Source organism: Pinus tabuliformis, chromosome J (genome assembly GCF_031772625.1).
Source record: "Pinus tabuliformis cultivar Carrire ecotype Pingquan chromosome J, CPIR1, whole genome shotgun sequence".
NCBI classification, from domain to species: domain Eukaryota; kingdom Viridiplantae; phylum Streptophyta; class Pinopsida; order Pinales; family Pinaceae; genus Pinus; species Pinus tabuliformis.
The window spans coordinates 47058178-47084268 of record NC_142295.1 but is presented as its reverse complement, the minus strand read 5'-3'; the positions used below and the strand labels follow the sequence as shown (position 1 = coordinate 47084268).

Below are 26091 nucleotides of genomic sequence, written 5' to 3'. Positions count from 1 at the left end.
TTGTTTTGATAAAACCAAAATCTTAGCCTCTTTCCCCTTCGGCTCCAACCGTGTCATTAGGGATGCCCTGGAAATTGAAAAACATCCTAACAACTTTAATCGAGAAGATGGATACCAGTTAAGAAATTCTTGGAAGCCTACCATCCATTTCTTATCCTCTAAATCTTGTTCCTCTAATATAAATTCCAACCCTTCTTAAACCTCGCCCCCCCTTTTTTCTTCCCCTCTTTCTCAGCTTCCTATCCCTTTCTTCTCGACCCTCCTTTCATTTAATATTTCTCTTTTGTCCTATTTTCAACCCCTTAACCCCTTTTATTTTCTTCTTCTTATAGTTATTTCTTATAGTTATTCATTTTTAAAGTTATTTGTTCTAATTAAATTTCTTTAATTCAAACAAATTCTTAACATCCCTATCTAATATTACTCTTATTTAATCTTATTCTTTTTTATTTTACTCTTATTTAATCTTATTCTTGTTTATTTTACTCTTATTTAATTACGCCGTAAGGCGTTCCCTCTGAGAAAGACATCCCTAAAATGTGATGTGTGCGATCCTGAGCCATTGATTCTGTGTTAGACGATTGGGGTGTTTTCAGCCGTTGGTTTAATCCTTTTTCTGGAAAAATATTTTTTTTCCCACCTGCTGGAAGACAGAGAGGGACGATCTGGCAATGGGGCATGAAAGGCCAGGAGGCAATGGGGCATGAAAGGCCAGGCCTCCTGGCCATGAGAATGGTATTGTAGAGGCGAGAGCGAGAGAAGGGTGAATAAACTAGATCCTCTGTGAATAAACCAGAATGCCTCTGTTTTCTCCTGCTCCACGACCGTGTACATGTTTACCAGCTTCTGCGTCTCTTTGCTTTCAGCGTCCTCTTTTCTTTTCCGTTCTCTGTTTTATTTTGTTCTGTTTTGTTTTGTTATATCTGTTTATAAGTTTCCTTTAGGTTTCCTCTGGTCTCTTATATGATTTTCTGTGATGCTGTGTATTTCTTCTTTTTTCCCCAATGTTGTACAGTTTAAATTTATACGATCTTCATTATATTTTCTGTACAGTTTTCAGTTTAATTTTTAATGATCTTCATCATATTTTCTCTGGGGTTTTCACGCATGAGAGTTAAACTTTTAAATATTTGAACTCCTCAGCATGTACGGTTCTGCTATATGAATATCTGCAATCGGACATGGAGTTTAAGCAGTATTGGAAGAGACAAGGGAAAAAATTAGTTCCTTGTGTGAAAGACTCCGTAAAGGATTTGGAAAAAAGGTTTGCGCGAAGGGTGAATAAACTAGATCCTGGTTTGCAGTACTGTACAGTGATTATTATTTGCTAATATGTAATATATTTTTGACATTTTTATGTTGTTAATTGGTATTGAAATCTGATTAAATCTACATTCCTCATCTCTGCCATTTACAGAGGATTGCCTATATATATTCGCTATCTCTGCCAGCTGCAGAGGATTTGCTTTAAGTGGAATTGGAGGAGGGGCTGCTGCGGCAGATTGGCTTTTGTTGAAGGAGGAGCTGTGGGTAATGTTTCTTGCCCGCCCACTCATTGTTTTGACAATTTGTAGGATAAAATAATAGCCATGAATTAACCCTTTAATATCTTGCATTCAAATTTGTTTTACAGATTTAACTGGAATTGGAGAAGGGGCTGCTGCGGCGGATTGACTTTCATTGAAGGAGGGGCTGCTGCGGTGGATTAGCTTCCGTTGAAGAAGGGGCTCTGGCGGATTAATATTGTGCGAAATTCAAAATATGTGAGTAATTACGCCGTAAGGCGTTCCCTCTGAGAAAGACATCCCTAAAATGTGATGTGTGCGATCCTGAGCCATTGATTCTGTGTTAGACGATTGGGGTGTTTTCAGCCGTTGGTTTAATCCTTTTTCTTATGGAAAAATATTTTTTTTCCCACCTGCTGGAAGACAGAGAGGGACGATCTGGCAATGGGGCATGAAAGGCCAGGCCTCCTGGCCATGAGAATGGTATTGTAGAGGCGAGAGCGAGAGAAATTGCCTCGGATTGCAGAGGCTTGCCGTTGGCCATAAATGCAGTTGTTGGAGCGATGAGGTTTAAAAAGAATGAGTATGAGTGGAGCCATGCTTCAAATTCGATGAGAAAGAGGGATGCTTCCGTCCCAACAAATCTCAGGGCCATTGACGCAGAACTTTATCAGGTGTTAAGATGGACTTGCAATGAATTGTCAGAATTCCATCTAAATATTTTTTTTTCTAAATTGTGCAGCATTTCTGGAAGATGAAGAAATTGCTGTGGAGACGCTGGTGCAGATGTGGGACGCGGAAGGCTTCCTCAACAAGCCAGGGACACCTTATTTTATGGATGCTTGGCGGCAATGCATTGATGAACTGGTAAGAAGGTGCTTGGTGGAGCGTGTGGAGTATATTGTTGATGATGACTATCACAGTGTCGAGTATTTAAAGATTCATGAAGCTTTTCGTGACATGGCAATTGACATAGCCAAAAGGAGGGAACATGCTTATTTGCAGCAGGTCAACAGTTGCGGAGCTTTCCGACTGACAAAGTTTCCAGGGATTGCAGACGAATATCGGTGGGCTATAATGCTATTCGTGATCTGCCAAATTATTTGAGATGTTCAGAACTGAGGAGTTTGGTTTTAGCCTCCAATATTCGTTTGGAAAAGATTCCAGAAGAATTGTTCAACAATACCCCGTCTCTTCAGGTTTTGGATTTGTCATCCACTCCAATTAAAGGATTGCCAACCTTGAAGCAACTTCAATAGCTTCAGTTTCTCAACTTGTCTAACTGCTCCAAGCTTGCTGATTTTCTTGACAGCCTCTGTAGTATCCTGTCACTTAAAGGTTGGATTTGTCATACACTCCAATAAAATCATTGCCTGAGAACTTTTGTAATCTATCTAGTCTTCAAGTTTTGAATGTTAATTCTTGAATGTTACATTCCTTAACTCGCCATTCTAGAACATACATCCAGTCTATTGCAGGTTGGTAATTAATAAAAAAAAATTCGAGTGTGAGAGTTAAGCAAGTTTTGTGTTGATTTGTATTTGTTTGCAATAAGAATACATTGGAATAGATGTTGTTCTTATTCACAACATTTCTCCTACATACTGTCCTGCAGGAATGTGGTAATAAAACATGTGACCATATTGGCTCCCCTTGATGCCCCTGACACAGATGGGATTGATCTAGGTAGTTTTCGCTGCTAACGATGTTTTATTAGTGGTTCTGTTTGCATGCTTTGATGAACTCACTCCTAGTTCTATCTCATTTCCTAGATACTTTCTTTTTTTCCAATTATCATGAATGTTGTTTAGAATGTTGCCTCGGGCTAAATTGCTGCCTAACAGAAATGATGTGAAAAGTACAAAGAATATGGATTCAATCAAGGGATGAACTATAGGATTTCTGTTTATCAACTTAAGTTTTGGTGATTTCTCCCACCTAATTTCTAGTATGTTATGTATTGTTATGATCTTGCTCTATTTGGTGAATTTATGGGGTGCATCACTGTGAATATACTTGATAGCTAATGGAAACATATGAATCCAAATAATAGATAGCCCATGACAGCATGCCGTGATATCAATTTTAAGTTGCTCAAGCTGGAACACAACTTACAGTTCAGATCTTTCTCTCTCTGCCAAAGAATGATTGGTTTTGAGGAAATTTATCTGAAGATTTCTTAAATTATGGGGAATGTCAAGCAAAAGAGTAATGAAAACCAATCAAAGCTTCTCTTTGAAGATTGCAACTCTTTCCATCGATCGCTTTTTCAAAATGCTCTATGTTTTTTCTACTGAAATGGATGTCGTTGATACTACCTTGGTAACTATCTCTTTATATCGATTCCTCGTTGAAACTGCTTTGGGAACTGTGCTTTATTTGTTTTTTAGATCTCTGATTTTTCCCCTGTATATCTAAAAAAATGAAATTTACATTCTTGTTAAATGCATTGACAGAATCAGAGACCTTATGGCTGTGATGATAGTTTATATTAGCAATTTCAGACAATATTTCGGGTAGCTAAAGACCCTCGTAATGACGAGCTACAATTTGATTTCAAATGAACTTTAGAGTACATAAGCGACTGTGTCATGATTCTCTACAATTTGGTTTGAGTCTTCACTTCTGAAGACATTTTAGAAGGTAGGTTCTATCCCTCTCTTCCATGACTTGAAATAAACCAGGACTTCTCTTATTCATTTATTCGAATGCTCTAGGATTGACAACATGGCCTTAGCAATAACAATGGTAGATAAAGATCTGTTAATCGTTACGGGAGAACCTTACTTGATGGAGGATTTTGAATTTTCACATTTCTCTGAAGGCCACTGGAGCTTTCGTTCATGACTGAGATTAACAAATGCTATTTATCCTTAGGTTTCAGGGGTCATCCTTATCATGATTGTAGATTTGGATCATCAGAGGGCCCAGACACAAAGCCAAACTGAGCTTTCATTCACAACTGAGAATAACAAATGTTATTTATCCCTAGGTTTCAGGGGTCATCCTTATCGTGATTGTAGATTCGGGTCATCGGTGCCCTGCGATGACCCCAAGCTACAATGGCGTTACAGTCGGGGAGTTTGAAGTAGGATAAGTAAAGGATTCTACTGTCATGTTTAAAGCTTAGTAAAGTCTGGTGTACACACAGTCGGACATTAATCGATTGACAATTGGATAGTAAGAACAGGCTGCAAATCTGACAAGTACCCTTTGTTTATTGAAAACCTGCCATAAGTCTGGTCAAAATAACCTCAGTTTGGATAGTTGCAAATATAAAGAAGCATATACTAGGACCATAAGAATGCCACGTTAGTACTGGACATATGCTCTGACGCTTCTTTCCTCTGATATTCTCTAAACAATGGACCATCATGAGCATTGCTATAGTATGCATCAGGTTATCATGAGCTCGAAGTTCATTTTGCATTTTTTCTGTATATTATCCATAAATTTATGTGGCTATCTAACATCCTACATATTCTCAAATAGTAATTCTGCTTTTGGGGTATTAACTCTTGACCTCACTAACTTTAAGTAACTAACTGAAGTTTAACTTTTACCAGAAACTTTCAGTTTTATCTCCAAGGCAAAATCTCTGAGATACGTCAGACACTTCTTCCTTGTATCCATTCCACTAAAAGTTTCTTGAATGTAGTTGATGTTTTCATCTCCCGTGAGAAGAAGCTTCTGTTGAATGATGTATCTTGCGTCAAGGTTTTTGCAAGTGATATTTCTCCAATTCAATGATCTCTCTTTCATAACCTGAATGAATATGGAATCATCCTTATCAATCATGGTGTAAACATCTTCTAATGAAACTGACTAGTGATGTCATTATTTGACTTTCTTGACATGTAAACATTGCTAAGGTCACCTTAACCCTGTTATGTTTTTCTTGTTCTTTTCTATTTCAATGATTTACTTGTCCTTAATCACTTGATTTCTTTGTGCCAATTGGGTTTTATGTGCTTTGCAAGAACCGAATTCTTCTTTTTCATTAGATGATGTGGAATTAGATATTTCATGGCAAGTTTTTGGACTTATCAAATCTGAAAATTAAGAGTATGGAAACACTGACTTGCTCTTGCGGCTCAACGGAGGACATAGAAAGCAGGATGCATAGTTGGGGTCACCAATTTGGATTCGTCTCTTAGGAGCTTCCATGTCTAACACCAAAGTAAGCCCAATGACAAGATAGAGTTTGATGGTTATTAGTTAGGAGGATGACCATCAATAATTTTCACCATATTCTCATTCCTAGGGCTAGAAGTGAAAAGGTATCACCTTATTCCTTTTTGTCTTGTGAAGTAAATATTTCTATTGCCTGATAACATAGGGTTACATTTTAGTGTTGATACAGTCTTCCATTGGACAGGCCCAACCAGATACAAAATTTCAGTCTTTTCAAAAGAGTTTTAGTCCAAAAACTAGCCCTGTTGACTATATCTAGAAGTCTAAAAAATGTAACTGGGCCTCTAGGGCCTGTAAGGAAAGCCCCAGGTGTGATTACTTGTTAACATGTCTGAAGAAGTTCTATCTACAAGAATTTTAATTTGCGGCAATGGCCTGATATTAACCAAATGTATATTGATAACCGTCAACATTGAGGGAGCCCCATTGGCCTTAAGCTATACAGGCTGAGTTTATTTGGAACTGAAACTACCCATAACGGGTTTATTCTACTATGCTTCTGTATAGATTCTGAGTTTTGTTTCTTGATTATTGAATATACTTAAATAGGATTTCATCCTTTAAATTATCACAGTTGAAAGGCACTTTGTCTATGGTTTATGCTATGCTCATAAGGAAAAATTAGTCTTCCATTTCTCTTGATTTAATGTAGTATAACTATCTTGTTTCTGAAATTTTCACCTTTTAATAAACATAACTCTGCTATTTTTCCTTCCAGTCACCGAGGGCAATGGAATGTCGTGGTGGCAAGTCTTCAGCCCAACCCACAGCATTTCAGTTCTTAATTCAAACTCACATAATCATTTTTATACTGGTACCGACTCTATGCACTCCCGGAGGTCTTGATTATTTCTTGTATTTTTTTTGGCTTTCGTCCATGGTAGTTTTAGAGAACACACAGTATATATATTTATTCTTTTTAAAAATAAATTACTATTTCCATGGCGATATTTTAGAAATAATAAACACGGTTCTTTCTTTTCTTCACTTTTTAGAACTATTGTTCAGTTTCTTTAAGAAAATATATTACACCTCTTACAGAAAATATTATACAGTTTCTTTTAAAGAAATCATTACATAGTATCCTGTCACTTAAAGGTTTGGATTTGTCATAGACTCCAATAAAATCATTGCCTAAGAACTTTTGTAATCTATCTAGTCTTCAAGTTTTGAATCTTAATTCTTGAATGTTACATTCCTTAACTCGCCATTCTCGAACATACATCCAGTCTATTGCAGGTTGGTAATTAATAAAAAAAAATTCGAGTGTGAGAGTTAAGCAAGTTTTGTGTTGATTTGTATTTGTTTGCAATAAGAATACATTGGAATAGATGTTGTTCTTATTCACAGAGTTTCTCCTACATACTGTCCTGCAGGAATGTGGTAATAAAACATGTGACCATATTGGCTCCCCTTGATGCCCCTAACACAGATGGGATTGATCTAGGTAGTTTTCGTTGCTAACAAAGTTTTATTAGTGGTTCTGTTTGCATGCTTTGATGAACTCACTCCTAGTTCTATCTCATTTTCTAGATACTTTCTTTTTGTCCAATTATCATGAATGTTGTTTAGAATGTTGCCTAGGGCTAAATTGCTACCTAACAGAAATGATGTGAAAAGTACAAAGAATGTGGATTCAATCAAGGGATGAACTATAGGATTTCTGTTTATCAACTTAAGTTTTGGTGATTTCTCCCACCTAATTTCTAGTATGTTATGTATTGTTATGATCTTGCTCTATTTGGTGAATTTATGGGGTGCATCACTGTGAATATACTTGATAGCTAATGGAAACATATGAATCCAAATAATAGATACCCATGACACCATGCCGTGATATCAATTTTAAGTTGCTCAAGCTGGAACACAACTTACAGTTCAGATCTTTCTCTCTCTACCAAAGAATGATTGGTTTTGAGGAAATTTATCTGAAGATTTCTTAAATTATGGGGAATGTCAAGCAAACGAGTAATGAAAACCAATCAAAGCTTCTCTTTGAAGATTGCAACTCTTTCCATAGATCGCTTTTTCAAAATGCTCTATGTTTTTTCTACTGAAATGGATGTCGTTGATACTACCTTGGTAACTATCTCTTTATATCAATTCCTCGTTGAAACTGCTTTGGGAACTGTGCTTTATTTGTTTTTTAGATCTCTGATTTTTCCCCTGTATATCTAAAAAAAATGAAATTTACATTCTTGTTAAATGCATTGACAGAATCAGAGACCTTATGGCTGTGATGATAGTTTATATTAGCAGTTTCAGACAATATTTCGGGTAGCTAAAGACAATCGTAATGACGGGCTACAATTTGATTTCAAATGAACTTTAGGGTACATAAGCGGCTGTGTCATGATTCTCTACAATTTGGTTTGAGTATTCACTTCTGAAGACATTTTAGAAGGTAGGTTCTATCCCTCTCTTCCAGGACTTGAAATAAACCAGGACTTCTCTTGTTCATTTATTCGAATGCTCTAGGATTGACAACATGGCCTTAGCAATAACAATGGTAGATGAAGATCTGTTAATCGTTATGGGAGAACCTTACTTGATGGAGGATTTTGAATTTTCACATTTCTCTGAAGGCCACCGGAGCTTTCGTTCATGACTGAGATTAACAAATGCTATTTATCCTTAGGTTTCAGGGGTCATCCTTATCATGTAGATTTGGGTCATCAGAGGGCCCAGACACAAAGCCAAACTGAGCTTTCATTCACAACTGAGAATAACAAATGTTATTTATCCCTAGGTTTCAGGGGTCATCCTTATCTTGATTGTAGATTCGGGTCATCGGTGCCCTGCGATGACCCCAAGCTACAATGGCGTTACAGTCGGGGAGTTTGAAGTAGGATAAGTAAAGGATTCTACTGTCATGTTTAAAGCTTAGTAAAGTCTAGTGTACACATAGTCGGACATTAATCGATTGACAATTGGATAGTAAGAACAGGTTGCAAATCTGACAAGTACCCTTTGTTTATTGAAAACCTGCCATAAGTCTGGTCAAAATAACCTCAGTTTGGATAGTTGCAAATATAAAGAAGCATATACTAGGACCATAAGAATGCCACGTTAGTACTGGACATATGCTCTGATGCTTCTTTCCTCTGATATTCTCTAAACAATGGAACATCATGAGCATTTCTATAGTATGCATCAGGTTATCATGAGCTTGAAGTTCATTTTGCATTTTTTCTATATATTATCCATAAATTTATGTGGCTATATAACATCCTACATATTCTCAAATAGTAATTCTGCTTTTGGGGTATTAACTCTTGACCTCACTAACTTTAAGTAACTAACTGAAGTTTAACTTTTACCAGAAACTTTCAGTTTTATCTCCAAGGAAAAATCTCTGAGATACGTCAGACACTTCTTCCTTGTATCCATTCCACTAAAAGTTTCCTGAATGTAGTTGATGTTTTCATCTCTCGTGAGAAGAAGCTTCTGTTGAATGATGTATCTTGCGTCAAGGTTTTTGCAAGTGATCTTTCTCCAATTCAATGATCTATCTTTCATAACCTGAATGAAATTGCAAGAGCCAAGAACGAGCATTTTCTTGATAAACATCCTGAGACTTGAGAACTGTCTAGAGGCTTTCCAATATACAATGCATAATAAAAGCTTGGAGCAAAATGCAAAAGCTAAGTGCCTTTGCCTGCCCTTGAATAAATGTCGAATTGATGGGGCAGAGCAAAATGACAAAGCTCTTGATTGAGCTGAAATCCATCAAAAATACAAAATCAAGTTGGATGGTGCTACGTCTCATTGAGCAGTGGATGGTGTAATGAGGGAGGAGCTTCATGTGTGTGTTGGAACTCCCTTGCTTGTTCCATGTACCTTTCAATCCTCTAGAGGGGTGTGCTCCCACGTTCCCTGCGCGTGTTGATTGGTGGGATGGTGGCATCCCGTCCCCCACCCTCTCATGCTTCTGGCATCCCATTCGGGGAGTACTACCTTATTCCTTTAAGGTAGTCGTGTATCATATTTTGTCCCAATAAAATTTTATTGTTAAATAAACATAGGTTTGAAGTCTATCTTGCAAGTGCATTACTAATTAATAAATGATCATAGTTCCAAACTTGCACGCATCAACTGGGAAATGGTGTGCAACTCCATTACATCCATATCCTTGAGAGCTTGTGTTATCCATGTTGATGTAATTAGATGTAGCCTTAAACCTATTTATTTAAGGAGAAGCACCATTAGGAAATTTTAGGAAGCTTCTCTCAAGAGTAGTAAGTTCCCACAAATTCTTTTTTGTATCATTTTCGAATAAGAATTGATGTTTATCTTCTTTTTTTATTTAGTGACCTTATCTTCTTTAGCACATCTCTAAACATACTTAACTACTCTCTAAAATATCTTAATATGTTGTTAACAGGAAATCTATATAGGATTCTTTATAAAAGCTGTTACTACACTTTTCCCAAGCTACCTTATCCTGTTCATTAGCAAGCATCTCTTTTGTAACATTGAGTCATTTGTGGACATTAAAAGCATTTTCCTCTGTCTTTCTTTCTTTGATATTAAGTTTTTTCTACTGATTGGAGATCATATTACATGATGCATGATTAACAAATGCTTCTTATTTGTACGAAAAATACACTGGAGATATAAAAGACTTAAGACACATGATAAATGAAGAGTTTGGTTTTATTTATCTAGATCACAATATCACGCATATGAAAATTATTTCACCATTTGAAAAACTTATTATTTCTTTATCCACTCACTGTATGAGTTCCATTGGGAATGTAGAGCCTTACAACAATAATATATTAGTGCAATTTTCAAAATTTCATATAATCTACTAATTATCAGCACTAAACTCTTTATAAATGAAGTTGAAGCACTAAAAAACGGTGCTTGCCTTTTAATTTAAAAGAGAATTATCATGGTAAATTGGTATAAGAATATTAGTAGAAAAAATCACCTAGTCATAAGCCTAAAAATTGGCAAAGGCTAATTCTTCATGTGGCATAATCAATTAACCATGTGATCTTGCTACATGATGCAAAAAAAATGACCCATGGATCCTAATACTTTTTAGGGTTCTTTTACAATTCAATAGGCTTTTCTTCTTCTTCTTCTTGAGATGGTAAAGATAATGACTCAAGAATGACTCTAAGCTTACTAGATAACCAAATTCTCAGCATACCTTGCAATTTCCACACTAGCCACTTACGGATTTTCAATCAATGTTTAGATAATAAATAATGGATGGGCATAAAAAAACATAAACATTAACACCAAAAATAATAATAATCACATGAACCTACTGAGAAAGTGGAAACACATAAGATATCATCTTCACATTGGATACTTTGGAGAAAGGCAATCTTGAGTACCATGATCAAATAAAGAAACACGGAAACACATAAGATATCATCTTCACGTTGGATACTTTGGAGAAAGGCAATCTTGAGTACCACGATCAAGTAAAGAAACACCAGACTACGGGAGAAGTGAGTGTTAATTTTTAAAATTTTGATATAAACATTGGTTTTCAAGAGAGATTACAATTAACAATGTACAAATTACTGAATAAATAATTACCAATTAAACTTTTAAGTCACGTTTTAAAGGTGCAATTAAGTTGAGCTTTCATCTTGTCATTCAATTGATGGACATTGAATATTAAATATAACATAAATATATAGGAGTAGCATGTGAGTGTCAGCTTTATAAAGAAGATTCTTTTTATTATTAATAAAAATATAGATAGTCAGTTTCATTTTAAAGGGTTATAAATATGAGTTATAAATACAAGACTTAAAAGGTTGTAAATATTTAAAGGGTTGTAAATATGAGTTATTAATTGTTTTTACTCAAAACCTGATAAATAGCAATTTAGCAATTTCTTTTTAATTGAGTGACTCAAATTCATGTTTCTTTAGGTTGAAGGTAAACCCACTAAAGTGGAAAAACTGTGATGCCAATAATTAGAGGGATTGTCATCATGGGGTGATAAGAAATTTAATATTCCAAGAATTTAATATTCCAAGAAGAGGAGGTAGTAGTAGATTCTAAATAAATTAGAAATGCAACAACATAAATGTTTGCAACGAATTTAGAGAGATCCACCTTGTTGAATAATGCACACATTACATGGATGATGGATTTCCGCACTTTATGCCTTACGGCGTTTTCTTTGCAACATCTGGTGCAAATGCTAGTCTTATTCTTTTTTATTTTGATTCATTATTATTGGTTAACATTTAATCTTCCCATTTTAATCAAATATTTTATTTATTTGTTTTTTAAAACATAAAAACAATCTTTCAAAGAGTTCACATAATCATGTCTTTGTGGGCTATAAACTCATATTCATAAATAACAAAGTGAAAAATGGGCATAATAAATCCAAAGCCAAATAGAGACATGAGAGACATGAGAACGTCCATCTCTTTCCATGATAGACAAAATAAAGTAAGATTGAAAAGATAAAAACCAGCATGGTCCAGAGGAGCTACTTCCTCGCATAGCCGAATCAACTCGAGAAAATCACATCAGACCACAAGTAAGACCGGGGAAAATAACCGAAAAAAACTCCTCCCTCAAACAAGAAAAACAGAGCCGAAAAAGGAAAACTAATCTAGGCTAGGATTCAAAGGACTCTGAACCACATACAATGTCATTAATCAAATATTTTATATCTTAATTCAATTTAATAATATTATTTGAGCAATTCTACTTTGACCCAAATCATTTTCATTCTCATTATATTAATAATATATATTCTAATAAATTTCATTAAAATTTGCTAATACTTATTTCTAATCTTAAGAAAATAATTTTGATTCCAATAAAAATATTAATTATAAGTTTAATTTTATTTTTGTTTGAGTTTGATTTTAGTTTGATCTATGGCTTGAGAAACCACAACCCAGGGGCATCTAAATCGTCAAAATTATTCGAGGATCACATTTGGCTTGGGCCACACTAGCCCTTAACATGAATGGATTTTTGCCCACGAAGTTTTGAACTGGTGACCTTTACATCAGTGAGTGGCTTAACAACACACCCCATCACCTTTACATCACTGAGTGGCTTAACAACACAACCCATCACTGTCTACTCTACACCCCGTAGACAATTATAAGTTTAAATTAATTTAATATTGGTTATTATAAATTTTTTGACCAATTCTTATAGAATTGAATTTTTAACTAATTTAATAATTGACTTTTGATCATTAACTCTTTTAAATTTACCCAACTTTATTTTCATTTTATTCTAAATGTTTTAATTCGAATTCAATTCTAAATCTTTTAATCTGAATTTAATTCTAAATGTTTAATTTGAATTCAACTCTAAATCTTCTATTGTTCAATATTTTATTCATCTTAATCAATATTATTTAATATTTTATTCATCTTACTCAATATTAATTAATTAAACATCAATCTCATCATTTTCACTTTACCTAATGGCTATATTCACTCCTATTTCAATATAACCTTCCTTAACAATAATGTTCACGCCTTTTCTATTTAACTTGGTCCAATACTATTCACATCATCTGTAAACCTTCAAGTCACAATCAACAAACACAACAAACAATCTACCAGAAGTTATCAACATCAAGTTATGGATTGTGAAAATATCCATGTTAAAATACTACCCCTCTATGGAGAGGATTGTTTCTTTGACACTGTAACTTCTGAAAAAATTCATACAAATATATACAGAAAAGTTACTGACCTAGCTTTCTTGAAAAGATGCCGAGATGCTTCGATTTTACCAATATTTACTCGATTTCCTCCTCGAGAGCACATAGACTTGATCTCAATTGAATCTTATCTCGAACCAATTTCGCTATTCTACGAGCTGCAATTCATCATATCAGCTCAGTTCTTTACTTTTTATCAACTAAATTATATAAGTACCATTTGAAACTATCATCTATTATAAATTACGATCTCAGGGTTTTTCTAGGCTATATATCTGCTATGTCTACTTCCAATTTTATGGAATCAATTAATTGAAAGCAAATTTATAGAAAAACCCTTCATAGAACCTGCAAAAAGATTGATATTGCACATCAAAATTTCCTAGGCTTTCTATTTTAATGATCCTTCTATAGATTCTTACAATATCCACCCTCAAAAACCAATGCTATTTATCCTTCACTCTTCCTTTTCCTCATTTGTTTCTTCCTCTAGCCCTCACGGTTCATCCTCTCTCCCATCTCAGTGATCTTTACATCCCCTCCTCCCCTCCTCCTTTCTCTTTCATTTTCTGCAATGTCGCCCTCACCCTTTCCTAGTGAACCAAGCCTTTATTCTTGCGAAGAAAACCCTACTTCACATCCCTTGCATATGTCTACCAATTCGTTCACTATGCTGTCAACTGAAGCAATGTGCTCCTCGAAACCAACCCCTCCATCTAATTCCGCTCCGCCTCCACCAACGTCCATCCCAGTGGAACTAGCACCCAAATCTACCCAGCGTCACCTAGTTCCCGAACATCTCCAGGATCACCGTAAGGGATTCTAGCCATCCTTCCTCCAATCCTGTCAGTTTAGCCCTCGCTCTAACCTCTCCTTTGGCAACATCTTCATTGTCTCCATCTGCTTCTCTTTCATTGTCCAATTCCTTGACATGCGTTAAGCCTACAACTATTGTTAAAATTCTGTGCGATTCTTCCAATCATGCCAATCAATCCACTCATCTCATGGAGTTGGTTAACCCTAATAGAACATTCTCCCATCTTAATTCTACAACAGATTTTAGTAAATTTTTTAGAGATAATTGGAAGGTTGGATGTAATTTAAAATTTAAAGATAATTCTAATGTTTATGAGAGATTTTTCGGCGTAAATCACATGATATCTCATTTGTCGACGTGTTTTGAACCAACCAGTGTGGTTCATCGTCAGACAAGTTGAATGAACAGATATCGCTTTGCATGTTAAATAGATAGCGCAGAACATCCAACGGCTATTTGACCAGGTAACGACTATATTGACAACGGCTAGATTTGACTGGGAAACGGTTAGTTTGGACTGGATTAGGTTATACCCCTAATCCAGTCCAAACTAACCGTTTCCCACTCAAATCTAATCGTTGTCAATATAGCCGTTACCTGGTCAAATAGCCGTTGGATGTTCTGCTCTATCTATTTAACATGCAAAGTGAGATCTGTTCATTCAACTTGTCCTGACAATGAACCACATTGGTTGGTTCGAAACGCGTCGACAAATGAAATATCATGTGATTTACGCCGAAAAATATCTCATAAACTTATTATGGATCACAGAAGCCTCAATTCAACAATTCTAATGTTTTTAATGACGATCCTAGTCTTAATGTTTACATTTAAATTTAATTCCAATTCTAAATTTAATTCTATTTCTAAAAAACTCATTCTAATTCTAGTCCTAAATCTAATTATAATTTAAATTCTAACTCCAACCCTAATAGTAATATTACTTCAAATCTCAGTATTGATCTTAAGTATAATTCTAATTTTAATTCCAAACCATTTTCCCTTAATTCCACACCTCTTCCCAATCCTAACCCCTTCTATTATCCTAATAGTAATTTTGATGTTAATCCTAATTCCATTCATAATAATTTGTTCTCCTCTCTTACCCCCCTTTTCATCCTTCTCTCCTCCTCCTTCGACTCTTAATGCCAAAGTGGTTAACCTGTCCTTTATTGAACTCGATGCTCCCTCGTTAAGCCTTTTAGAAAAAGGCTTTTAACTTTGTTATTGTTCCCCATAACATTCACTATGAGGATATTATTTTCTCCATTGAATCCATCTCCACCTTCCTTCCCATGTGGCGAAAGAGATTCAACAAGAACGTGGATGCGTTCTCCGAGGCTTCAAGCTCCCCAAGCATATCCTTACAAAGGAAGAATTTATAACAACTCAAAAACTCAATTTCAAACCCAACATTCTCATTCTAAAAGTTGATAAAGGAAATGCGTCAGTTGGTATGAATTCCTTGGATTACTATTATAAGATGCTTGATCTCCTTTCCCCATCATCATACACTCCTTTAACTAAGAAACCCCCCCCAAAATGTGACCAACAAGGTAACAAAATCTATTAAATCTTCATCCCTTGACCCAACCATCCAAAAGATTCTCATCCCCTTTAACCCCATTACCCCCGAGATTTATGGTTAGCCTAAAATTCACAAAAAGGATATCCCCCTTAGACCTATTGGTAGCGTTATTGGTGGTCCCACCCATACTCTCTCCAAATTCCTTGCCAAGAAGCTTCGTCCCTTTTCTGGCCAATCTACCTCCTTCCATAAAGGTTCCTTTGATTTTATCCAGCAAACCAACCACATCAAGCTTGATGAAAATGACATCATGGTTAGCTTTGATGTCGTTTCCTTATTTACCAAAATTCCTGTCCCTGAAGCTATTGATCTCATTTCTAAGCTTGTATATCCTGAAACCCTTAACCTTATCAAAAATTTCCTTACCACCACCTTTTTCAATTTTAATGAAATATGTTATGAGCAAATAAAGGCCACAACCATGGGCTCATCCCTTTCCCCTGTTGTAGCTAACATTTTTATGGGGCACTTTGAAACTGTAACCATTGAAACCTTCCATCTCAAAGCTAAATTTTAGAATTGGATCGTTGATGATACTTTTTTTATTTTGTCCCATGGTTTACTTGCATTCCAAGCCTTCCTGTCCCATCTCAATAGCATTTCCCCCCACATCTAGCTCACTATGGAGCTTGAAGTGAACCATTCCCTCCCCTTTTTGAATGTTCTTGTCTCTCACTTCCCTGGTGGCTCCCTTAATCACCAAGTTTATCGAAATAATACTCATATCGATAGGTATCTTCATGCTAAATCCCACCATCATCTTTCTCAACAGACCACTATGCTTAAAACCCTTGTTACTCAAGCCATTTAGATCTCCTCTTCCCAATTATTCCCCAAAGAAAAAACCCATCTCATTAAAGCCCTCAAATCCAATGGTTACTCCACATCCTAAATCAACAAGGCCTTTCACTCTGTTTTCCATCCCAACCTAGAAACCTTCGAAACCATAGCCATTGAAACTTTCCATCTCAAAGCTAAATTTTAGAAGTGGTTTGTTGATGATACTTTTGTTCTTTTGTCCCATGGTTTACTTGCATTCCAAGCCTTCCCATCCCATCTCAATAACATTTTCCCCCACATCCAGCTCACTATGGAGCTTGAAGATAACCATTCCCTTCCTTTTCTAGATGTTCTTGTCTCTCACTTCCCTGATGGCTCCCTTACTCACCAAGCCTATCGAAAGAATAATCATATCAATAGGTACCTTCATGCTAACTCCCACCATCATCTTGCTCAAAAGTCTGTCATGTTAAAATCCCTTGTTACTCAAGCCATTCAAATCTCCTCTTCCCAATTCTTCCCCAAAGAAAAAACCCATCTCACTAAATCCCTCAAATCCAATGGTTACTCCATATCCAAAATCAACAAGGCCTTTCACTCTGTTTTCCATCCCCAATCTAGAAACCTTCCCAATAACCCTCCCTTAGCCAAAGTAAACCTACCCTACATTCAAGGGGTTACTAATCATATATCCAAAATTCTTTCTAAACAGAACATCAAAACCTTCTTTAAGCCCTAGAAAATCCTCAACCAACTCTTTAGACCGACAAAGGACAAAAATGACCTTATGCTTGGTCCCAGACTCTATGAAATCCCTTGATACTGAGGAATGTCTTACATAGGGAAAACTGATAGATCCCTCAAAGCTTGGCTCAAAGAAAATATGGTTGACACCTACCGTATCTGCATTTCAAAACCCTGCATTGCAAAATATTACCATAATACCAAGCATCTTCTTTGTTTTGATAAAACCAAAATCTTAGCCTCTGCCCCCTTCCACTCCAACTGTGTCATTAGGGAAGCCATATAAAGTAAAAAACATCCTAAAAAATTTAATCGAGAAGGTGGATACCGGTTAAGCCATTCTTGGAAGCCCACCATCCATTTCTTATCCTCTAAACCTCATTCCTCTAATATAATTTCTAAGCCTTAAACCCTGTCCCCCCTCTCTCCTTCCTTTCTTTCTCAGTTTCATGTACCTTTCTCCTTGACCCTCCTTTCATTTAATATTTCTCCTTTGTCATATTTTCAACCTCCCCTTAACCCCACCCCCCTTAAACCCTTTATTTTCTTACTTATAGTCATTCCTTTTTAAGGTTATTTCTTCTAATTAAATTTCTTTAATTCAAACGAACTCTTAACATCCTTATCTAATATTTCTCCTTATTTAATCTTAATTTTTTTTTCTAATTCTAATTATTACTTGATAGTCCTTGCCTTGCTAGGGACTATAGCATTCACCTCGTAGTCAAAGTGTGTTGACTCTGCATTATTTAGCTGTGTTTTTGAAATTTTAACTAAAGTTTTGGGAAAATTCTTAATATTTCTATTTTCTCTTTAATTCAAAAGTAATTTTCTAATTTCTTGATTTGTTTTTTTCTAATTTTTTATTGGATGAGTGAGTTTTGATGTGACATAATTCCCCTAGTGGAGGGTGTTTTATTTTCAGTATTTTTCAGCGGCTGATAATTCATTTAAAAAAAACTAATCTTTGAGTGGTCATTTTGTCGATCAGTGCTCTGATAGTGACACTGTTATGCTACTTCTCTGCCCAATGATTCCAAAACTGACACGGTTGCAATTCCTTTACGTAGGTGCAGGGGGGAGGGGGGACTTAACAAATTTGCAATTAATATTATTATGTTTCATTGTGCAAAGCTTTCTGTGTGCAGAGTTTTCACTGTGGGGAGGAAGCTTCCTCCGCACAGTGAAAGCTCCACACAAGTAGTCACACAGTCTGGACGTACAAGTTGCCATCATTATTATGGTGCCATACAAAATTATCTATATTCTGCCTATTAAATTAACCGTTGCATTCAGCCACATTCGTGGATTCTAGTCTTAGAAGAAACAAAGACACAAGGCAACTGAGACGAATCCAATTTTCGTTTAACTCGACTATGATGGCTTTGTAGAACAACCAAAGATGGAATTTGTTTGCGTCTAAAAGTGGAGCATGAGGGGGATCTTCATAGTCCAACATAAACTTGTTATTCCATAACTAACTGCACAAAAGTCAAGCAGGTTTTTGTGTGTGACCCCTGCACTTCTAAAAGGTGAGCAATAAGTATGAGGATAAATTTTATGTTATTTACCAGCTTTTAACTAGAAATTCACTAATTACAAAGTATTTAATTCTTATATCACATGCACACATTAAAATCTTAAAATTTCAAATGCAATATAGAATTTCATAATTTGTAATTGAATATTTATTACTTGTATTTGTTAAAGCGCAAAACCTTTGATTCTCAAATAATTGTTGCTAGGCGTGTAAGTGAATATGCGAAAGAGATAAGTTCGAATGTGAATTCTAACATTTTAATTTGTCATCTGTATCACCAGCGAACCGAGAATCGTGTACACAACCGACTAACTTTTGTATGAGTACAACGACTTAGTCAAGCAGATCACTCTGCAAACCATAAGGAGTAGTATGGCTGATTGAAGAATGGTTGACTAAGAATTACCGTATAAAATAAGTGACAATATCCCACTATATGACTTCGTAATCTGGTTGTTGGAATCTTTAGTGGAAGCATAAGTTAACATTCCTCCTTGCATTCCACACTTCCATACTCGTTTTTGGGCTGCTCTAGTTGTGTAGAGTGCGGAAGAAGTTCATTGTGTAGAGAGTGGAGGTTGTGCGGAGCTCCGCACTCCCACACAATGGAAATCCCCAAATCCCTGTGCTTCTTTTAAAAAGTGAAGAGTATGACACATATCAACACAAGAAGTTACATAATTTATACAGCTTTTTCACATGCTTCCTCCGAATAGTGAAATCTCCACACAAAAAGTCATGGAGTTTGACCGTACAAGTTGTCATCATTATTATGGTTCCATCCAACGTCTCTCTACACTCCGGCACAATAAACTTTTCGCACTCCTGCGCATCAAATTCAATTTGTAATTAGCATTAGCTCTAGCCAATTAAATAATCAGTTCATCTATTTGCATAATAGCTTGAAAAAATTTCTTAGTGGTTCACCAGTCTTGTTCAAATTAGGGAACAGTTGTAGCCCCAGGAATGGCGATGTGGCCATTCTGCAGCAAACTATAGCAGTATCCTTTCTCACGACATCACTGAAGGAGACTAATAGTGGTGGCTCTTCCTCAATAGAAGTTTGTAAAATCAGCAGGTCTGCACACTCTCTGTGAGCATGTGTCATTGATTCCTACCCTACAAGCTAGCTTAAATAGACCTTTAAGCTCACATTGAATTAATTACTCTTCGGGTGTTCGGAGGGGATATTATGATGTTCCAGATCGAAAGGAAGAGCCTAAGTTTAGGAATCAAATCTGCGAGTCACTAAAGCTTTTTAACTGTTGTTAGCTTCTTGAGTCGGTAATCCAAGCAACCCTTCTACTTCCTTCGTACAATAAATTCAACTTCAAGTGCTTCTTTAGCTGCAGGATCCATAACTAGCTTTCCAAATGGTAGGGATAATGACTATGATGCAGGGCAAACTATTTCATCTTTCCCTACCTTCCCTATGCATGACGTTCGCGACCAGATGCAAGAGAACACTCAGTCTGTTTCAGATTATCTGCCTGCTTAGTTAACGAAAGCACCCTTTCAAGTACTTTCTCGATCATCTCGTTGGGTTGCAGAAGATAATATAAATAGAATTCATGTTGACCCGGGTAAAGATCAGCAGGTACTAGATCTCAATTTGCAACATCGATTGCTTCAACTTATTATTAGCCCGACAACTATGGACTGAATCAACTTTGTCTCCTTTTTGTACTTGATTGGTACTTAATTTTAGGTATGATTCATAGTCCCTTTCAAGCCAATGAATCCCATTCCTAATGCCAGTGCTAAAGAGATCTAATTAAGGCTCTAAGAGAAACGATCCCTGCTTTATTAGGTTATAACGAACTCTCATTGATTCATTCATTAGACATATTTGGTTCTCCACTCTCTCGCACATCAAATTAAATTTGTAATTAGCATTAGCTCTAGCCAATTAAATAGTCGGTTCAGCTATTTGCATAGTAGCTTGAAAAAGTTTCTTAGTTGTTTTCCAGCCTTGTTCAGATTAGGGAAGAGTTTAGCCCCTGGAATGGTGATGCAACATTTCTGCAGCAGACTGTGGAAGTATCCTTTCTCACAACAATAACGGAGACTAAAAATGGTGGCTCTTCCTCAATGGCAGTTTGTAAAGCGAACGGGTTTGCACACTCAGCGATAAACATTTACACAACGATTTTGTAAATTTTTTGTTCTTGTTTAAAAAAAAAATTACTTAAAGGATGGTTGGAATCTTTTTTTTTTCTAGAAAGAAAATCTTGATATTATATTGAGGAAATATATAGACAAAATGTTTAGATAGCTCTGAATGTTTGTTTGAAAAACTCCTTATAGTACCGATAGACAGCATCTGAAAACCCAGTAGCAGATAACCATCATGAAAACATGAACCTGTTTAACAGCATTTTCAGAAGAAAACCAAAACCCATAGAAAACATTCAGCTGATCGGGAGGTAAAGAGCAGACACAGATGATAGGACAAATTTCGCAGGAAGAGAAGAGTCCTAAAAAATTTTCAGATTCCGCCACCTCCAAAGTGACCAGATGGTGATGGGCAGAATGGGCCGGAGAGTTTTTTGGCGCCCCCACCAGACAAAAGCTGCATCCACAGAGATGAAATTAAGATGTTGAAAAGAGAAAAATTGTGCAAGGTCATACCAGATTTGTTGGGTGACAGAGCATTTGCAGAAAAGATGGAAGTTTGTTTCCTCATCCATATTGCAAAGAGCACATCTGCTGGGGCCGTGCCATGACCGCCGCCTCAAGGAGTCCCAAGTTAAATTCTTGTTGAAAATCACCAACCAGGAGAATAAGATAATCTTAAGGGGGCATCGAAGCTTCCACCAGAAGACTGGAAAGCGCCGATTTGCTGGTGCGTTAACAGAAATGTGATCAGAGTATATGTCCTTTACTATTGCATGCGGAACAGAGAAAGGAAGGGACCAGATCAGATGGTCTTCAATGGTGGAACGCAGAAAGCCACCTCGCTGGAGAGAGGAAGACAGATCGGACCAAAGAGGGATGAGATCGATTGGGAGGCGAATATCATCAGCATCCCGAAGCACGGGCAAAGAGCCATTCCATTCCTTTATGATTCGGTCCCATGTAAAGTAGCCAGATTTGCGGAGGAAGAATATAAGAGGAGGAGGAACCAGTAAAGTTCCCTTGTATCCAGCAAAGGAGTCCAGTCCAATGAAAATCTTGCTACCTGTGTAAATTTTCCATTTTAGATTGCTGAGGAAATAATGCTGGACCCTTCGAAAACTGAGCCAGATTACGGAGCCTCGATTGATGCCGATAGAATCAAATCTGAACCAGAATTCAGTTCCCCTGCCTCTTTGATTTTTTTGTCGAATGATGTCGCTCCACAGGTTGGTGCCATAAATACCCCTCCAAAGGGATTTGCAGATAAGAGCAGCGCCAAAAATTTTGATGTCCAGAATGCCCCATCCATCAGAATTTTTCGGCAAGGAGAGAAGGTCCAGCTTTGCAAGATGAATTTTGTACCGCCCAGCCTTTGCTCCCCATATGAAGCAGGAGATAATTCTGTTGATTGTTTGGATAATGCAAGTCGGGAGAAGGAATAGGTGACCCTAGAAGACTGAGAGCTGAGAGAGGACCGATTTGACAAGAACAACCCTGCCTCCTAAAGAGAGGGTGCGGAAGCTCCAAAGAGCGAGCTTGTTGTGAAAACGATCTACGAGCCAGCGCTAGTCCGTCGTCTTGTAGGAGCGACCATTTAAACTGAAACCAAGATACTTGATTCCATCTGAAAGTGGCTTATGTTGAATGTCGAAAATTTGGGCGATCCGGCAGATGAGGAGTTCATCGACTCCATTATGGTAGAGAATTGTTTTTGCTTTGTTCATGGCCAGTCCCAAAGCTTTGTGAAAACGATCTAGGATGGATTTGATGCATATCCAAGTAGCCATGGAGAGCATAGCAAATATGAGCACGTCGTCGATGAAGAGGTTGTGTGACATCTTGATGTTCTTGCAGATCCTTATCGAAATAATTTCTTTGAGAGCCACAACACGATTGATATGGAGACTCATGGCATCGATTGCAAGGATAAAGAGGAGGGGGGACAGAGGGCATCCTTGCCGAAGGCCCCTCTCGGCCTTGAAGAAAGGGGAAGGCTGTCCATTCACCAGAATTGCATAGTTAACATTTTCAATGCACCCCATAATCCAGCGGATGACAGCAGGAGATAAACCAATTTTGGCGAGGAGACATTGAAGATATCCCCAATCGATAACATCGAAAGCCCGCTGTAAGTCAATTTTCAGGATGGCCGCTTTGGTGTTATTGATAGCGATGGAGTGGAGGCATTCCTGGGTGGAGGCGACAGCATCATGAATGTTACGACCCTTGAGGAAAGCATGCTGGTTTGGAGAGAGGTGGCGGGCCAGAGTTCCCTTAATTCTGAGAGCAATGATTTTTGTGATAATCTTGAAGGAGATATTGCAAAGGGAGATAGGGTGGAAGTCAGAGAATGTTGCAGGCTCATCTTTCTTCGGAATGAGGGCTATGAGAGTGGAGGAAGTATGGCTGTGGATTTGACCAGTTTGTCTGGAGGCGAAGACCATGCTTAGCAAATCATTTTTAAAGAGGTCAAAAAAGTGAGTGAGGAAGCCAATAGTCCAGCCGTCCGGGCCGGGGGCTTTGTCCTTTTTGAAAGTTTTCATGGCGCTAAGAAGTTCATCCTCATCAACAGGACGGAAAATTTCCTCATTCATCTCATGATCAAACATCACAGGCATAGGGTCAATCCCCCATTGGATATCACTGAATGTAATATCATTTGATCTGCTATACTGTTTGTTAAAGAAACTTACCGCGAGCCGAGTGATGTCCTCTTGTGAGATAGCCTCATTCCCCTGTTCATCCTTGATTTTCCAAATGAAGTTCCTTTCTCTGCGAGCATTGGCGAACTTGTGGAAGAATTTTGTGTTTTTGTCCCCCAATTCAAGCCAAGTGGCGCGGATTTTGAGCCTCCGTTTTGCCTCGTCCTGTTTTAGTAAGCAAGATCTTCGCTTCTCTAGATCCCTGATGCAAGCTTTCCTTTCGAGAGAGCAAGAGGAAAAATCAGTGGATTCCATAATGGACTGTATTTCCTGTTGAACCCGATTAAGGGCTGCCCTATCTTCCTGGTGTCTTTGGTACTGCCATTTTTTCACCAGGTCCCTGAGCTCGGATAATTTTTCCCTGAAAGTGGAAAAAATGAAATTCGTTTGCTCCCGGACCTTTATGTCTTTCCATGCTGTCTGAACAAAGAGATTGAAGGCAGGGTCCAGGAGAAGGCTATTATCAAACTTGAATGAGTAGCCTTTTTTGAAGATCTTGTCAGGCCACGATAAGAGGATGGGGAGGTGATCAGAGATCATGACATTCTCCACAGACAGTTTTGGAAGGCCTAGTTTATCAATAAGGCTGAAGTGAATTAATAAATTGAATTGATTATATGCTTCGACTATGAATTCAAAATCATAAGCCACTCTAATTTTGACAACATGACGAAACCGACAACCGTGTCAATTTTGACATCATTGAGCATAACAACAACATAAAAATTTCAATGTACTCCAACTTCTGTGATCATCCTTCGTTCTCCATACCTCAAAATGAAGACTATTGTTCTCTATTGTGATCGCTTTCTCACAGTGGTCAACAAATAAAGCAAATGGCCATGATAAAGAGAATTAATAGTGCATGGAATTCCACTACAATGAAATCTATTTTTGGCCATTTATGCGATCTATGTAACAAAGCTATAGTTTCATTATATTAAACAAAGAGATAAAATTAGAGGATAAAACGATAGCGGATACCGTGGATACCTCATGAACTATTAATAGAAAGCAGAAGGGTGTTATGATGGTTATTAATAACTATAGGGTGTCCCGTTACCGTATTGGCCATAATGCTTCTACAAGCTATTTGATTTATGGTTACAACGGTAATTATTTATTGTATATATTAATATATAGTTTAGTATAGTTTCTTACGAACCTATTTATGTCCATTTGGTATAACAAGGTATGGGGTAAGGCATCAAATTATTATTGCATAACTAACTACACAAAAGTCAAACAAGTTTTTGTTTGCAACACGTGTGCTTCTGAAAGGTGAGCAATAAGCATCCGGTTAAACACTTTGTAAACGAGGATGTCAGATTTAAAATTACAACCATGGATTCAATCTTCATTGCTAGTTTTTGTCGGACCTACATCACCCGCACCTGATAAGTATCAGGATGGATTTTATGTTCTTTATCAATTTTTGTCTATAAATGCACTAATTACAAAGTATTTAATACTTTATATCACATGCACACTTTAAAATTTCAAATGCAATATAACATTTCATATTTTGTAATTGAATGTTTATTACTTGCATTTGTTAAAGTGCAAAAGCTTTGTTTCTCAAATAATTGGTGTTGGGTGAGCATGTGAAGATATGAGAGATATAGGTTTGAATGTCAATTCTACCATTTTAAATTTTCATCTATATCGCTAACTAACCGAGAATTGTGTACACAACCGGTTTGTTATTGTATGAGTACAACGACCTCATCAACCAGACCGCTCTGCTTACCTTGAGTAGTATGGTTTATTGAGGACTGGGTTGACTAAGAATTATTGTATAAACTGAGTGACTAGATCCCACCATATGACTTCGTAATCTAGTTGCTTAACATTCCTCCTTGCATTCTGCACTTCTGTACTCACTTATGGGCCACTATGAAGAATTTCACCGTGCAGAGTGTGGAGGTTGTGCGAAGTTCCACACTCCCGCATAATGTAAATCCCCAAATCCACACACTTCTTTAAAAAAAGTGAAGAGTATGACTCATATCAATACAATAAGTTACATATAATATATACATTATTTCATTGGGCATCACAACCCATGCGACAACATCCTTGAGAGTAATCTAAATTATAAATTAAAATAAACAAAAAAATATAATTTAAAACTTTACATCTTTACAGGGTAGCGATGTCTTGTTACATGCTATAATGCCCAATTTAGCTCATATAGCAATCTTGACAACATAATTTATAGCGTATATATTAATGTAGTAACGAACAACTTTGGTTATGGTTCATTTTCGCCTCTGGAAACATACCTAATCTCTATGGCTTTCTATCTTGGTAGCTTTATTATTACAATTTTTCCATGTTCTTATTATTAACGAACTATAATACCATATTTGTGTCACAATTATGAATGTCCATATGATCATATAACATAGATTTATTCATATATATA

The 26091-nt window shown here is 36.8% G+C and overlaps 1 long non-coding RNA gene across 3 annotated transcripts; it reads left to right on the top strand.

The window, feature by feature from the left end:
- The first annotated feature begins 651 nt into the window (after positions 1–651).
- On the top strand, positions 652–1759 carry LOC149225420 (uncharacterized). Of its 3 annotated transcripts, none has more exons than XR_016246961.1 (4): positions 652–763; positions 1144–1264; positions 1418–1530; positions 1634–1759. It is a non-coding gene; the product is annotated as an uncharacterized LOC149225420 (long non-coding RNA). The 3 variants fall into 3 exon arrangements; XR_016246963.1 differs by having other exon boundaries at positions 1144–1277; XR_016246962.1 differs by lacking the exon at positions 652–763 and having other exon boundaries at positions 1011–1277.
- Positions 1760–26091: the final 24332 nt, after the last annotated feature.